Here is a 16913-nt window from a genome sequence, read left to right on the forward strand (position 1 = left end):
AGGAAACACTGCCAACATAGTCGGAACATAAAAATTCCCAATCAAAGTCAAAACTCTTTAATGAGACCCCTGTTAACCCCTTATAAACTGGAGCCTCTTGAGTCTTGACGGGTGAAAAACAACAAGCAGTAAGAAGTCAGAAAGCACACACCCTTCTGAATCAGTCTGAATCTGTCTTGCATGGAGGTCTGGGAGGAACTGTGAAAGAGTGCTGAGCGCCAAGCTGCTTATATTGAGATGACCTCATTGGCAGATTGCTCACCAGCCCACCCCAGGAGGACTGAGACATGACCTCAGACCCACCCTGACTTCAGTTTTGATGGCCCACATGCGGCCCACCAGTTGGATATGGCCCCATTGGTTGGGAAGCAGTGGTCTAGAGGAAGTGGTGAGAGAAAACCTAGAAGGACAGGCAGATTTTGAAACTGCAGTCAAGCCCCATGGATAGGGCTTTAATGACCCATTCGGCAGCACGGAATAGGAATGTGGAAAGGAGGAGCAGGATCCAAGATCAGGTCCTATCCATCAAAGGTGTTCAACGCTCCACTGTACATCTCCACCAGGATAAAATAATGTCACCACTCACTGCAGCCATTCATTTTCCCTCCATTTCTGCCCTCTAAATAATGACACAGAAGGGGGCTGTTCCACCCATTGGATCTTCCTGTGCTCCAGGGAAAACAATTGAATTGGTCTCATTCCCCATGTCACTATCCCTACATTCTGACTTCTTCTGGCATTTACATTAAGGGGTGGTTTACTTAAACCCACCAGCGTACTTGGGATGTGGGAACATCTGAGGAAAGCTCACCTAGTCGCGGGGAGAACTGTAGACGTCTCTCCAAGCTGTCCCCGATGTTGGGATCAAACCTTGCTCTCTGAAGCTGTGAGGCACCACCACTAACCATTGCTCCACAAAGCTTTCGGATATCATCTTTACTGTCAGAGTACGTACATGACATCACATACAAGCCTGAGATTCCTTTTTTGGCTGCGGGCCAGGCAGAATTACTACTTATTGGTAGTGCAATAAAAACTGCACACAGTGTATACATGGAAACAAATCAAGACAAGTCAAGTTTATTATCGTCAAGTATAACCTGATGAAACAGCATTCTGCGGTCCCCGGTGCAAAACATGCAGACAACTCAGCCAGACATAGCACATATACAGTCAAACTACATATGCAGGACAATTACATGATTTTATGTACAAAAATAAATAAATAAATATTGCTTTTGTTCGTGGAGAGAGTCTTGGATGGTTAGTGTGAGCAGTTCCTTTGGTTGTTGGGCATTCTCACTGCCCGTGGGAAGAAGCTGTTCCTCAGCCTGGTGGTGCAGGCTCTGATCCTCCTGTATCTCTTCGCTGATGGGAGCAGCTGAAAGATGTGTGTGGGGTGGAAGGGGTCCTCAATAATTTTTGGTTCTCTCTTCAGACAACGATCCTGGTAGATCACATCAATGAAAGAACTGTAAACAGATAATTAATATAAACAAACTGACTTTGCAATACAGAGAAGAAAATAAACAATAAAATGCAAAAGTCCTTAAATGAGTCCCTGATTGAGTTTGTTGTCGACAGGTCTGATGGTGGAGGGGTAGCAGCTGTTCCTGAACCTGGTGGTGTGAGTCTTGTGGCACCTATACCTCTTTCCTGATGTTAGCAGCGAGAACAGAGCATGAACTGGGTGGTGCGGATCCTTGATGATTGCTGCTGCCCTCTGATGGCAGCGTTCCCTGTAGATGTTCTCAAAGGTAGGAAGGGTTTTGCCTGTGATATCCTGGACTGTATCCACTACCTTTTGCAGGGCTTTACATTCAGGGATATTGGTGTCTCCAGACTGTGATGCAGCCGGTCAGCACGTTCCACCATACCTTTGTAGAAATTTTCCAGGGTTTCTGCACCAAACCTCCGCAAATTCCTGAGGAACATGTCATTAGCATGTTGGGAACAGCAAACCTCCTCCAAGGTAGTGACTCCTAAGAACTTAAATTTGCTCACCCTTCTCCACCTCTCCATACATCAAAATCAGGTCAGCACAGGAGAGATATGGATCAGTGATCTCTCCAGGTCACGCAGTGCACACACAAAGTCACTCTGTCAGGTGCACAGAGACCGACTCCATCCATCACCCCATCAATGGACTCTCAGAACCCAGGCTCTGACCTCTGACCCATCCATCCTCCACAACCTTCTCCCCGATCACAAGGAGTAAGCCACCAGTGTCCTTAAACCTGCCTCCCTATTCCCGCTATGATGACGGCTGATCTCTGTGGCCTCAACTCGTCTTCCACTTCAATATTTCCAGAACCCTCAGTCCCATGACCTTTCAAAAATAGATCTACCTCCACCACAAATACTTGGAAAGATCAGGCTGTTCTTTGGCCTGTTGGGTGACAACATGTGAAATGAATATTGAACAAAGCTTTCGAACACAAACTATTCTGTGTTCCACTTTTTTATTGCAGCTGTTAGGTTTTTTTTAACTATTGAATATTTTTCTACTCTGTTTAAAGAGTAAGTTTTAAAATACTGAGTGGAAGGCAGAAGATTTCTCCCTCTTTCTGATCAGCTGCTTATCATTCTCCTTATTTGGTAAGGTAGTAAAAGACGATGGACCATTGGGTAAAGGACACGACCCTGATTAACGAATCCCAAAGAGAATTTTAAAGAATATGTACTTATATGGAGCAGTTCATTCGAATTTTCTAGAACGCTAAGGGTTAATTGGGTGTAATATGTAAGCCATGAGGAGACTTTCTTGAGAGCAAAACAGGCTGCTCATGGCAGTGCTTCTTGCTGTAATGGAGTTTTCACGCTTTGCAAAGTGATTAAAAGTTGGTTTCAGCAGCTGTATTCCTGTTTGCTCTCAAACAACCAAAAGTCCACTTTAACAGGGAGGGTTTGAATCTCTTTTGAAAAGTTTGCTAAAAACTGCAAAGCCCTCAGAGGAACCTCTTCGCTTTTAGTAGAGAACCCTGGATGCACACTGGAATAATTTGGGAATTTGAGAGTTAAAGCAGTATAATGGGGTTACTTTGGTCAAAAGTATAATGGAGCTGTTTGGTCAAAGGTTCAAAGCTTGGAGAGAGACTCTGATACATGTTAGAATTTACTTCTCGAATTCCTGATGATAATTCAACTGATGACACTTATGACAAGGAAATTCTGTCCACAGCCGTCAAACTCTAACGTCAACTGGTTCCAACACAAAACTACACAGGATGATCTATCGAGTCACTGGGGGAAATGAAGGACACCTGTTGGCTGTTCCAGGTAAATCCAGCCACAGTCTTTTAATCAAAGGTTTCATTGATCGCAAAACTGAAGGACAATCAAAGAAAAACTGCAGATGCTGGAACTCTGAAATAAAAACAGAGAATGCTGGAAACGCTCAGCAGGTAGACAGCATTTGTGGAGAGAGGGGGACAGTCAATGTTTCAGGTCTGCAATCCTCCTTCATGAACATTCTGACAAAGGGTCACACACCCAAAGAATTGATTGTTTCTCTTTCCACTGATGTTACCTGGGCCTGCTGTGTCTTCAAGCATATACTCTGTGTTTTCTTTATTCATTTTGATCTGTGAGGCTGTGACCTATCACCCATCCTAGAACCGGACAGGGGTGTGTACAGTACATTGAAGAAGCAGATCAATGGACGGGATCTCAACTTAAACCACGCTGTCTGTGATCATTCACGAGCAAATAAACTGAAATTGTCTTCAAGCTTCATGGCAGAAAAATGGGGATAAAGGAGGAAGGATCGCCTTTCATATTCCAAGATATTCCGAAGCATGTCATGACAAACAATGATTTGTTTCTCAAGTGGGGCCTCTTGCTAGGCAGTCAAATAAGGCTGCTTTTTACGTATTTCAATGTGATACAAATTTTATCATTGTTTGAAAGTATTAGGATTGTTCATTGGAAATGTTGTTATTTGTGATCAAGCAGACCAAGATGTCTCTTGCCCAGCATCACAAGATACAAATACCCACCGACATACATCTGATCGTATCTCGACATGGATGTAAATCAGATGTAAGTTAGTATGGAATGTAGTCTCCATGTTATCAGTACCCACACTGATTCCACTGCCCCACGCACTCCCGACAGCCCACTATCAGTCCCCACACTGATCCCACTGCCCCGCACTCTCCCGACAGCCCGCTATCAGTCCCCACACTGATCCCACTGCCCCACGTTCTCCCAACAGCCCGCTATCAGTCCCCACACTGATCCCACTGCCCCACGTTCTCCCAACAGCCCGCTATCAGTCCCCACACTGATCCCACTCCCCCACGCTCTCCTGTCAGCCTGCTATCAGTCCCCACACTGATCCCACTGCCCCGCGCTCTCCCAATAGTCCACTATCAGTCCCCACACTGATCCCACTGCCCCATGTTCTCCCATCAGCCTGCTATCAGTCCCCACACTGATCCCACTGCCCCACACTCTCCCGACTGTCCACTATCAGTCCCCACATTAATCCCACTGCCCCGCACTCTCCCAACAGTCCACTGTACCTGTACAGCATTCTTTTATCCTGAGAACTGAGAGAGGGTGTGATGTACACAATGCCGTGATATCGTCTGATGGTCACTATCGAACGCACACAGCCATGAGCACTGGTGGACATATGACCAAGCTTAATTTTTATATTTACATATATTTTTTCCTTACTTTTAAAAAATTTATACAGTATATTTTTCCAGTCGTTTGCACAGATGATCGTAAATCACATAGGTCGTAAGTTGGGGAGTATCTGTCGTGGCTTCATGTATTTATGCCAACCTTTGTCCCACAATTTTAATGAGCCAAATGAATGCAGAATCTCAAACCATTTTGAAATTTAAAAAAGGCAAAGTGGTTTGGTTTGCATTTTAGAGACTGTTGAAGCACCCACTTAAAAACCAGACTGTCCTGTGCTCATAGTAATTCCAACCCTCGAGCCAAGCTGTCAACCATCAGTCAACCATGAGTTCTGATCTGCAAGTTCAAGGGAGTTTTGAACAGTCAGCCTCACTCACCACCCTTCTGGAGAATGCACCTCATTCTGTGCTAAAGCCAAAGCAGGGGAGAAGGTGACTGGCCCTGGCCCTTTATTCAGTCTCGCCCGTCACTAAAACATGGGAGATCAGCAAAAATGGTCAGAGAAAGTGCCTGACATATTGCATAGCCCCACAGATCTGTGGCTTAGTGTCAGGCTCAGACTTGGAATTATGTGCAGCTGTTAGCTGGTTAAGCTAAAACAAGTGAAGTCATAGTCTAAATGTGCCTGATGTGAATTTACATTTGTGAACTAACCCAACTATTGTTTTATATGCCCCTGGCTTTCATTAACAGCAGGGGAGGTGTTTTCTTTACATTTCTTTATTTTAGCTTAAAGATTAGGTGGCTTTTCTGCCAGCTGTTTTTGCTCTTGTTCACGTGGGAATTTTTATCGTACAACAGGACGCTCCAGGAGTTGGATCATGTTTCAGTTCCTCTGTCCGGCCAAAACAGTAAGAACTGCTGGTGTCAAGCCTTCTGAAATAAGCCACTCCATGAGTTGAGGGCTCAGGCCCAAAGGTCAGTAATAATGTATATCTTTACCTCTTATGGACGTTGCTGAGTTCCTCCAGCAATTCTGTGCATTTTTAGAGGCTGGTTGTGTTTAAGGCTGTGTATTCCAAGATTTGCTTTCATTTTGAAATTAAATTCTACAATATAAGAACAATAAAACCCGGCACCTATGAGGATTGGTAGATGGGGATAATTGAATTTTCCGGTTGCTTGAGACTGACTCTTACAATGCTTAATACACCTACATTAAGAATAAATAGTTTAAAAGACAAAGATTACTAAACTGTACTTACACTGAACAAACTTCACTTGCATTAATATATAAACCTTACAGCATTTAACTTTCTTTTCTGTCACATTCTTTGAAAACATTTAACCGTCGCTGCATCTGCAGGTTCCTCCCCCTCCACGGAGCTGCCTGTAAGATGATTATTATAGATAATTATAAATCTTCGTCCGCGAAGCCAAGCCAAAGAAGAAAGACCCCCCCCCCCCACCGCCCCAGTTTACAGATAAACCGGGCGACTCTTATTCATCGGGGATAAGAGCGTCATCAACCAGCTCTTCATCTATATTTGAAAAGGAAAATGTATGTATCTTGATCAATGTGGTTTATAGTGTGAAAAATAAAAAATTTTTTTAAAAAACCAGCTCTTCATCCTGGGCGACCCCCATTGTTGTTTCACACAACTTTATTCAAACAGCTGCTACGAGCAAAGCCCAAGACCCTCCACTGGCTGAATATTTGCTCCCATCTTCCCCGGAGGTTTATGTGATACTTTTTTTTTTAAAATTTGGTTTATGTGATACTTCAGAGAACATTTACTTTCACAATTTTAAACTTATATATTATTACCTATTATTTTATTCTTATTTATTTTAATTTTTTTCCAGGTGCTTGATGCTGCCAGTTGCTTGAACCTGAGATAGCGGAGGTTTTACAGACAAAATTCAAGGAGGGAAGAATTACAGACAAGTACCTAGCAAGTAGAGTGTCACCTCAGTGGGGGTATTTAACTGGGCTTAAGGCTTGTCAGAACTGGGAAGACTTATCTGAACCAAGTTTGTTTATACGATTCAATTAACTCTGATAAGCTTGTATCACAACAGACTCTGCCACTGCCACAGCATAGACATTAATAATGGATCATCAACTTTACCTTTGTCTTCAGGAGATGAAGATAGAAAGTTTCAATTTGAGAAGATGTGGGGCCCATTCATAGAATACTATCATAATTGGGAGATGTAACGTGATTAATAAACACAAGCAGACTCGAAATGAATGATTTGCCTTTAATTACCTGAAATGTTAGGTACATCTTTAGCTGCTGCTGGCCTGGATCCAAGGCTGGTATGGAGGGAGGAGACTAGGGCCATCAGTTTGTATTGGGAATCTTACAGGGAGTAGTCAAAGGGTTGGAGGCGGCCAGCCTGTGCCGGCTAGTGAGGTCACCTTCTGCGCTACCGTGTTCCACCTTAAGAAGTTTGGATGTTCCAGAGATTCTCTGTCTAGCATCTGAAGTTCATTATTTGATCCATATCTTTAAATCCTTTTCTACAAGGTAACCGTGATTGAAGGGAGGGAATAGATTAAATTTAGTTTTAGGTTTTTTTAATTAATTTTTTAAATATGGGTTTGAATATGATTGTCATAGATCATATCAATACATTTAGACAGAGCTTACCCTTTGTTTAGATCAAGGGATAATCTTATGTATGTAGTTTTACCTATTTTCTATCCATATGACCTGTTATTTGTTTTATTAAAGATTATGTATGTTGGATTTATATGTTAAACTCAATAAAAATATTTTAAAAAGAAAGAAAGGAGAGGACGTAGATCAGAAGTGAAGAAACAGCCATGATGTGAAGGGCAGAATGGCCTGCTTCTATTCCTTAACCCTTCATTAAACATGAAACCATTGGCAACTGCATAATGACTCCCCTTGTTTTCTCTGCTGGAGCAAGAGGTTTAAAGAAAAACGAAAGAGGTACGGTGAAAAGCAAGGAGGAGCTAAATGAGATGGGGTTAGAAATTGGGCAGTGGAGGGGGTGTTGGATTCAAAATAAAAAAAACCATCACTTTAAAACTGGCATTAAGCAGCTCAATGGTGTTGTAAGGAAAAACATTTCTCATACGGGTAGTTAATTCTCTCCAAAGAAATTGTTGAGGGCAAATTAAGTTCAAAAGTGAACAGCAAATTTCCTGCTGAGGTTTTAATTTCCTACTGCAGACTGAATTGTATGAAGGTGGTAAATTAGGAGCCAGACACTCTGCGTGATGTGAGTGTTCAAAAGGATCATGAAGAAGGCTCGCCAGTGAGGAGTTTGACGAGATTTGGTATGTCTCCGAAAGCTCTACATGTGTTTCATGGAGAGGATTCTGGCTGGTTGCATCACCGTCTGGTATGGCGGCGCCAATGCTCAGGTCAGGAAAAAACTCCAGAGGGTAGTTAACTTGGCCTGCGACATCACGGGCGCCAGACTTCACTCCATTGAGGACATCTACAAGAGGCGGTGTCTTAAGAAAGCAGCCTCTGTTCTCAAGGATCCCCACCACCCAGACCATGCCCCCTTCACTCTGGGGAAAAAAGGATAGAAGCCTGAAGACAAGCCCCTCAGTGGCAAAAGGACAGCTTTTTCCCCTCTGCCATCAGATTCCTGAATGAACAATGAACCACCGACCCTGCCTCACTTTGACTTTTTCTTGCACTGTTTATTTTTATTTATTTTGTAAGGTGGTTTATATAAATGTTTGCACCGTGACGCTGCCGCAAAACAATGAATTTTGTGATATGTTCATGACGGTAAATTCTGGTTTTGATTGTGATTCTGAATACCAACTCACACATAGGCACAGAAAGATCAAAAAGTTCCTTACTTGAAGATACATTACAGAAGAATACAATTCAAGAAAAGTGGAGATTCAATTACTGATTACACTGAACAACAATTATTTTCAAAAGTTTTACTTTCTGAAAGAAAATGGGGATTATGATAGACAACTTCAAGCTGAACATAAAGATAATTTCAGGTTTTCAGTACCGCCCAAGAAGTTGGAGAAACATTAAATTAACTTTTATTGAATTTAGCAGGTTTAATCGCATAATGATGCGGACACACTGCGTTAGTTCAACTGACCTAAACATGTTTTGCTCTTGATCTTTGTTTGTACTCAGCATCTGATGCCTTTTGTGTCAGTGTCCATCAATAGTCAGCCACCTTTGATGGATTCCAGTTGCCCTGATACTGCTGGTGATACAATGTCCTGGTGAAATTTTTCCCCGTGTTCGTCACCGACTGCGCCAAGATCAGCAGGGAAGACGTCCAAGTGGGAAAGCAGGAAATCAATTTTCAATGACATTACACTTCATGGTTTTGTCGACTTCAAATATGACAGAAAATCACAAAAATAGGTTATATCTAAAAAACAAATTAGGAAAATTTTAAGGTGATTTACGAGACCACCAGCCCAAAATCCATAAAATACACCCACAGAACACTACAGCACAAAGATAGACCCCTTCAGCCCATCTAATCTGTGGCAAACCATTTTTCTACCTAGTCCCACTGACCTACACCCAATTCATAGCCTTCCGTGCCACTTCCATCTATTAACCTGTCCAAATTCTTCTAAAATGTAAAAACTGAGCCTGCATTTGCCACTTGCTCATTCCACAGTCCCACCACTCTCTGTGTAAAGAAGTTCCCCTTCATGTTCCCCTTAAACTGTTCCCCTGTCACCCTTAACCCATGTCCTCTGGTTTGTATCACACCTACCCTCAGTGGAAAAAGCCTCCCTCTATTTATTCTGACTATCCCACCTCTGTCTCCCCGCCCTAAAATGTTCGGGAAGCAAAATCCTCGATGTACAGTGTTTTATTCAGAAAAAAAAACACAAGAGCTGGTGATGCTGGAATGTTGAGTGAACAAAGGGAAGCTGGAGGTTCTGAACCGGTCAGACAGTGTCCGTGGTCAATCAACTTTCTTGTGCTTGACAGATAAATGAGTAGTGAAATAAACTTTTTATAAGTCCACATCAAAAGTGTCTATCATTTAAAAGTTATTTATTGATTATGAAATCTTTTCAATATACCCTGGGTATATGTTTAGCCTAACAGTTTGCACAACACTGTAACAGTGCCAGGTTCGAATCCAGTGCTGACTGTAAAGAGTTTGTACGTTCTCCCCATGTCTGCATGGATTTCCTCTGGGTGTTCCGGTTTCCTCCCACCCTTCAAAATGTACTGGCGTTGTAGATTAATTGGGTGGCACGGGTTCATGGGCCAAAAGGGCCTGTAACCATGTTGTATGTCTGAATTTAAAAAAATAAATAGAAATTGATTTGGGAGAGGTGACTATATATCAACACACAAAAAGTCACAAACTCCAAAATATTCCTTAACATGCTATGATTTAATTTAAATATGTAGCAAATATCAACCTTCATAAGTACTAGTCTTAGCCATATGGACAGTGAACATGAATTTTCACATTTTGTTTTACAACATTTCAATGATGCAACTTCAGTGGATTTCATAGAATGGGCAAAATCTCATGGCAACATCGTCTTTAACTGCATAGTTTAATGCTGAAAAGTTTAGTGTGGCAAGTTGGTAGAAGGGGAAGCTTAGATTAGTTTAATTAGGGAAACTGTGCATCCAAGAGAACAGGGAGATCGATAAATAGCAAAAGAGAATGTCAGAAACAGGTCTGGTGGCATCTGTGGAAGGAGAGGCAATAGCCTCTCTCAAATTGCAGCGCCTGGGTCGCCCTCCTGAGACCCAGATGCAATTACTGGGTAAAGGTGCCGGAAGCACCTTTCAAATCGCCCCATTAAATCATCAACTCAGCAATTCAAGGGGGATCCCAACCCCACTTTGACGCGGTGTGAGGCATCACGTTCTCACGGGAACTATTGGCAGTCAGTCTCTCCCCCTCCACCACCAGTCGTTAGTTGCCACCCCCCACTGTCAATCACCACTCCCCCCCCAGTCAGTCACCCTCCCCGTTAGTCGCCACCCCCACTGTTAATCATCACCCCTCCCCGTCAGTCACCACCCCACCATCTCTCTCCCCGTACCAACGACCTCTCCCCCCCCCCACGGAAGCGACCTCTCTCCCCCGCAGCAGTGACTTCCCTCCCCCCTGATCATGGCCCTCCTCCCCCCCCCCTTCCCATGGAAGCATCCTCTCTCCCCACCCCGCGGCAGCAGCCTCTCTCCCCCTGTAGAAGCAACCTCTCTCCCCTCCACAGCAGTAGAGAGTCACCACTTAGTCCAGCGCCCCCCACAGAAACCTAGAGCACCTGGTGTTCCTAGGCAATCTCCCCTCCAAGTACTGACCAGGCCTGAGCCTCCTTAGCTTCTAAGATCTGACAATCTCAGGCTTCTCGGCGGATATACCTGCTCCTTATGTGGCGTTCTGGATCTCCAGACTTACTTGCCTGTGATCTGGCTCTCAACAGTTTCCAGGTTTCATGGTTCATCCAGGCCTTAGAATAAAGGAATATCTCTGATAGAGTGAATCCATAGTTGCCATAGTATTGAACGTCTTTAATCGATCATGTTGATTGGGTTGTGAAATGAACAAGCTGAGATGGAATATTTAAATCATTATGAAAGGAGAGTGTAACATTAAAGAGCATAATTGACACCATTTATCATTAACAAAATGTTCTGACGTTCCCACTCGATCCAAAAAAAAATCCTGAGGAAAATGTCCAAGTTGTCACTGGAGCATTTATCGGCACAGGAATGAAGTCAGAGGGCAGGTTGGGAGCGCAGCTACGAGGGTAAATCCCTGGGCCCAAAGAACATAGGAACATAGGAAGTAGGAACAGGAGTAGGCCAAAAATGGCCCATCGAGCCTGCCCCGCCATTCAATAAGATCATGGCTGATCTAATTTATGATTAAGAAAGATGTCACTTTCCATGTTTATCGTGGTGAGGTGACCTCTCGGGGATACTGTCCACGGGGCCGAGATTCCTGTGGCCGTGGGGGAAGGGCATCATGGGGATGTTCAGAATCAGCGTGACCATGACCTCCTGGAGAGGGCGGCCGGAGGTCCGCCAACAGTATTTTATTCTTCTCTGACAGCAGCCTTTGCAAGCCTGTGAATATTTTGCTCTCCAGAGGGATTAAGGAGGACATAAAGCTGAGGGCTTTATGGGAGTAATCTCCTTGCAGATGCATTGTCATTGGAATCCTGTCTCCTCCTGTATTGATTGATGGCCAACAACGTCACTCCATAGGCTCATTCCAGCAAGCTTAATCTCGGGTTTCAGAGTACATACATGACGTCACGTAAAAACCTGAGATTCTTTTTCCCTACGGGCAAAGTAGAATTGCCACTTATTAAAAGTGCAAAAAGAACTGTACCACAACGTACACAAGTAAACAAATAAAGAAGTGTGAATAGACAAGGCAATGGAGAGACAAGAAAAATAAAGTGCACAAGTAAGAGTCCTTAAAATGAGTCTCTGATTGAGGTTGTGGTTGAGGAGACTGATGGTGGAGGGGTAGCAGCTGTTCCTGAACCTGGTGGTGCAAGGCCTGTGGTACGTCTTTCCCAATGATAGCAGCCAGAACTGAATGATCCCTGTAGGTGTTCTCAATGGGGTTGGGGGGGGGGTGGGGGTGCTTTGCCTGTGAAATCCTGGGCTGTGTCCACGACCTTGGGCAGGGGTTTATGCTTGGGGGTACTGGTGTCCCCGCACCACGTTGAGAAAGCACTCATTGTTAATCTTTCACACGGGCGGTGTTTGAGCAGCCTGCAGGTGCGTAAGGGCATATGGCAGCCTATTCCAGGTTCCACTGGGACTGTTCAGCGGCAGTGTTGCAAGCAAGTTATGTCATCTGGGAGCAAACAAGTGTTGCACAACAGTGACATCAGGAGATGCGCGATTGGCTTTGGAAGACATCAGACAGGCTCAGGTGAATGAGTCTATCTCCCATAAAAGTGTGTTCACTCAAAAGTTATCACCATCACATACTTTATGCACAATTTGAACTTTAAAAACAGACACTAATGGATCCAATTTCAAAGGCTTCTGTTATGTGTTAATGTGTGAGCTAGTAGGGCTTCATGTTTACAGATCGCAGGGTTTCACCGACAGCTGTGTGATAAATGACTGGTCAGTCTGTATAATGGTACAATAGCATCCTCATTTATTCACACACATCTCTAGGTTCCCCAAACTTAAGTCTGAGCAAACAAATTGAAACCGTGGCTTCAAATCACCTCAAAACTGTCAGCTGTGGAATTTTAACATCTGGATCTGGGAGGCCTGCATCAGGGCAAACTCTGGCACAGAACTTTGAAAAGATTGCTTTCTATTGGAGTCAATTCACGGCGGCGAATGTGAATCTAAAGTGAAGTGAGACTGGTCATTGACTAATCAAGGCAACACGACTGCGTCATCGAGTAGGAACAAGATATTCTATTTCTGTAATGTGCGTTGATGTCCCAACGTTCTTGGGCTTTGACACCATCCATTGCCCATGTCTGTGAGCAAGCAACAATGAACTCCCACTCATTGTTCAGTTGCACTTAGAGCAAACAAAAGGATGGTAGCAGAAATTCTGAAGACTCCTACACAGAAGAATCATTTTGAAATTATCAAGGTTAAGAAAGAATGATACAATTGGAGTTTCAACGGCAGACAAAAGCAAAATAAAACACTCCGGCAGCTTGGGGAATTTTTTGGTTCTGTGATAACTATAATTTCACAAAATATTTTTGGAATACATCAGCTTCGCCGTAGAAAGGCTCCTAAAAAGAATGAGTGCTAAGGCAACACCGCTCAGAGGCAGGGAGAGTGGGGGAGGTGGTTAAAACAGTTTGGTACAACAGATAGTCTGTCAGAATGAGGCCCGAGCTGGGAAGTCCCTTGAAGCGAACTGAGAGTGAGAAAATTTGCACAGAGGTCTTTTCCTGTAAGTTGACACCATTGCAGAAGTGTAAAGATCACAGAGGAAGTGGATTGGGAAATCAATGGAGGTTGTGCAGAACGACTGGGGAAAGAGGAGGGGAGGCTTGGCAGGGGGGTGAACCACATTTGGGATTGCAGGATGGGTGGGGAGGTAGAAAACCACCTGTAGGGGTGGAGACCATAGAAGGAGACCACAGATGGTTATTCAGTGGAAAGATTTCTTTGGAATTTTCTACCCCAGCAAGCTGTGGAGGCTAGGTCATTGGAAAGATTTCACGTGGCGGTAGATACAGTTGAGGTCCAAAAATCTGAATTGTTCGGGGATTGGGTTGGTCTAGATTTTTGGATTTTCCATATTCTCAGGCAGTACCGGTACTTTTAAAATGCAAATTTGAGGATGAATAAAGAAGAGGTGAACAGATAAACGTTCATTTATCAAAACGAGCATTTTTAAATAATAATAAAAAATGGTGCTGTGGATGTGACTCTTACACATGAACGCACTCACACAAAAGCCCGCTAAATTTTTAAAATGTGAGAGTTTTCAAAAAGTCTGGATTCTCAGGTCGTCCGGATTTCTGGCATCCAGATTTTTGAACATTTTGATGAACCTAACCCTCTGAGATTTAAATCTTTAAATTTAGACATATAGCACGGTAACAGGCTCTTGTCACTCAAATGACCTATAACCTCCAGTACGTTTTGAACAGTTGGAGGAAACCGGGAGGAGTCACGCGATGGAGTAGTGGCCGGACGGTGAACTCCAGCCCTCTCCAGAAAAGTCGGGAAAAACAAGAGAAAACACAAAGGCACAGAAATAAAAGTTACAGAAAAGTGAGTATAAAGGTGGAAAGAAGATGGCGACAAAAAAAGAAAAGTCGAAAGCAACGGTAAGAAGAGAGGAAGAGAAGACAAAGGAGGAAAAAGGTGAAGGCCTTACCTGTCCGAAGAGGCCCGCTGCGGAGAGAGAAACCCGCTCCCTCAGGTCGGTAAATAATGGACTACAAAAATGGCTCGCAGAGCCGAACAAAAGTGCGCAAACGCGCATGCGCGAAGTTTCGCGCATGCGCGATGCGAATGAAAAAAAACACACCGACGGGAGGGGGGACCAGCTGGGGAGTCGATCTCCACAGCCGGCAACGACAGCTGCAGAACACCTGCAGCAAGAAGAGACCACAGAAGACAATAGAAACAAGATAGAAGAGGAGGAAAGGGCAACAAAGAAACAACAGATGGTCAACTCAGAGGAAGAAGAAGAGGAAGAGTATGGTGAAATAGAAGAAGAAAAGAGAGGCAAGGTAAAGGATATACTTGCTCTTATTAGAGGATACATGGAATCATTTAAAGAATGGCAAACACAGGAATTTAAGGATTTAAGAAAAAGAATAAACAACACAGAGGAGAAAATAATTAAAATGGAGATGACCTTAACAGAAATGGGAAAAAAAATGGACAAGATGGAAGAGCGGGCAGTAGCAGCAGAAATGGAGGTAGAAGACTTAAAAAAGAAATTGGAGAAATCTAATAAAAAAACTAAAGAGACACAAGAACTACTAGCTCAAAAAATAGATACAATGGAAAACCATAACAGAAGAAATAACATAAAGATAGTGGGCCTTAAGGAAGATGAAGAAGGCAAGAATATGAAGGAGTTTATAAAAGAGTGGATCCCTAAGACCCTAGGATGTCCAGAACTACAGCATGAAATGGAAATAGAAAGGGCACATAGAGTATTGGCCTCTAAACCACAACCACAACAAAAACCAAGATCTATTGTAGTAAAATTCCTAAGATATACTACAAGAGAAAAGGTACTGGAGAAGACAATGGAAAAAGTAAGAGAGGGCAACAAACCACTGGAGTATAAAGGGCAAAAAATCTTCATTTATCCAGATATAAGTTTTGAACTCCTAAAGAAGAGAAAAGAGTTCAATACAGCAAAGGCGATTTTATGGAAGAAAGGGTATAAATTTATACTAAAGCATCCAGCGGTATTGAAAATATTTATTCCAGGACAGCAAAACAGACTATTCTCGGATCCAGAAGAAGCACGAAAATTTGCAGAACAATTACAAAAATAGACTGAGGGAGGAAGACGGGTAATGAGAGTTAAAATGATCACGACTGATATGTATGTGGGTAAAGACAAAAATAGACTGAGGGAAGAAGACGGGTAATGAGAGTAAAAATGATCACGATTGATATGTATGCAGGTAAAGAGGTATAAGAGTGAATAGAGACAATGAGCATACATGAATGTATCTGTACTTAGAGGAAAATATAGATAGTATAGACAAGAATTAATAAGGGAAGGTAATGGAATAGAGAGAATAAGGAGGGAATTAAAAGAGGGACCTTTGTGACATATGAAAAGTGAAATCTTTTCTGGGGGAGGCGGGGTGGGGAGAAATAGCGGTCACTGCACAATCAGTTGACGCTTGCGAGTGGATTCGCAAATCCAAATGGAGAGGGGAGATGTGGTTGTCCGACAAGGGATAAAGGACAACTCAGGAGGTGAAGGGGAGATTGGGGATAAATAAGATAGAAATAGGAGAATAAGGAAAATGTTAGATGTTGTAGGAATGTTGTCTTATGAAGAGTTGAAAATAAGAAAACAGAAATGGAAAAGGAGGAAAGGTAATGATGGAAAAACGGAAAGAGAAGATAAACAAAATATAAAAGGGCTACGCTGAACTATATGTCTTTAAATATTAATGGAATACATAACCAAATTAAAAGGAAGAAACTACCAAATTTAAATGAATAAATGTATTCCATTAGAAAAAAAAATAACATATTGGTTAAGAAATAATATTGAAATATTCGAACAAGTATAGGAGCCTTACATTAAATACAATAGTGAAAACCTACCGGGGACAAACATTACCTAAGTTGATAGAAGGAGAAGGAAAGAAAAGAATGGACTCAGTAGAATTTCTGGTGTAATTTTGTTGAATGACAACATTGTCTGACTGGATTAATGCAACCTAGATTGTATACCTAAAATGGATGAGAGGGGGGGGTGGGGGGGTGGTTTGGGAGGAAAGGGGGGGGGGGGAGAAAAAGTCACTGTATATGTGTGAAAAGAAATAGTGTATATCATGGCTAATGTGATTTATGGTGTGAAAAATAAAAAAATTAAAAAAAAAAAAAAAAAAAAAAAAAAAAAAAAAAAAACAGTTGGAGGAAACCCACACAGTCACAGGAAAGAAAGTACAAACTCCTTACAAACAGCGTGGGATTTGAACCCTGATCCAGGTTGATGGCGCTGTAACGGCATTGCGCTAACCGCCACACTGTGTCTCACTCTGCGCTAATCGTGCAACCTCCGCCCTAACCTTGCTGACTGCCCTCTACCCTAACCGTGCATTCTTTCACGCTAACCGTGCCACCTTTGGAGAGGGGGAATTTCCA

The 16913-nt window shown here is 42.9% G+C and overlaps 1 long non-coding RNA gene across 1 annotated transcript; it reads left to right on the forward strand.

Moving 5' to 3' along the window:
* The first annotated feature begins 1481 nt into the window (after window positions 1-1481).
* Window positions 1482-6848, forward strand: LOC138749188 (uncharacterized). The gene is made up of 4 exons (XR_011348471.1): window positions 1482-1757; window positions 3182-3279; window positions 5455-5571; window positions 6460-6848. It is a non-coding gene; the product is annotated as an uncharacterized lncRNA (long non-coding RNA).
* The last annotated feature ends 10065 nt before the right edge of the window (window positions 6849-16913 follow it).

The sequence above is a fragment of the Narcine bancroftii genome, chromosome 14 (genome assembly GCF_036971445.1).
Source record: "Narcine bancroftii isolate sNarBan1 chromosome 14, sNarBan1.hap1, whole genome shotgun sequence".
NCBI classification, from domain to species: domain Eukaryota; kingdom Metazoa; phylum Chordata; class Chondrichthyes; order Torpediniformes; family Narcinidae; genus Narcine; species Narcine bancroftii.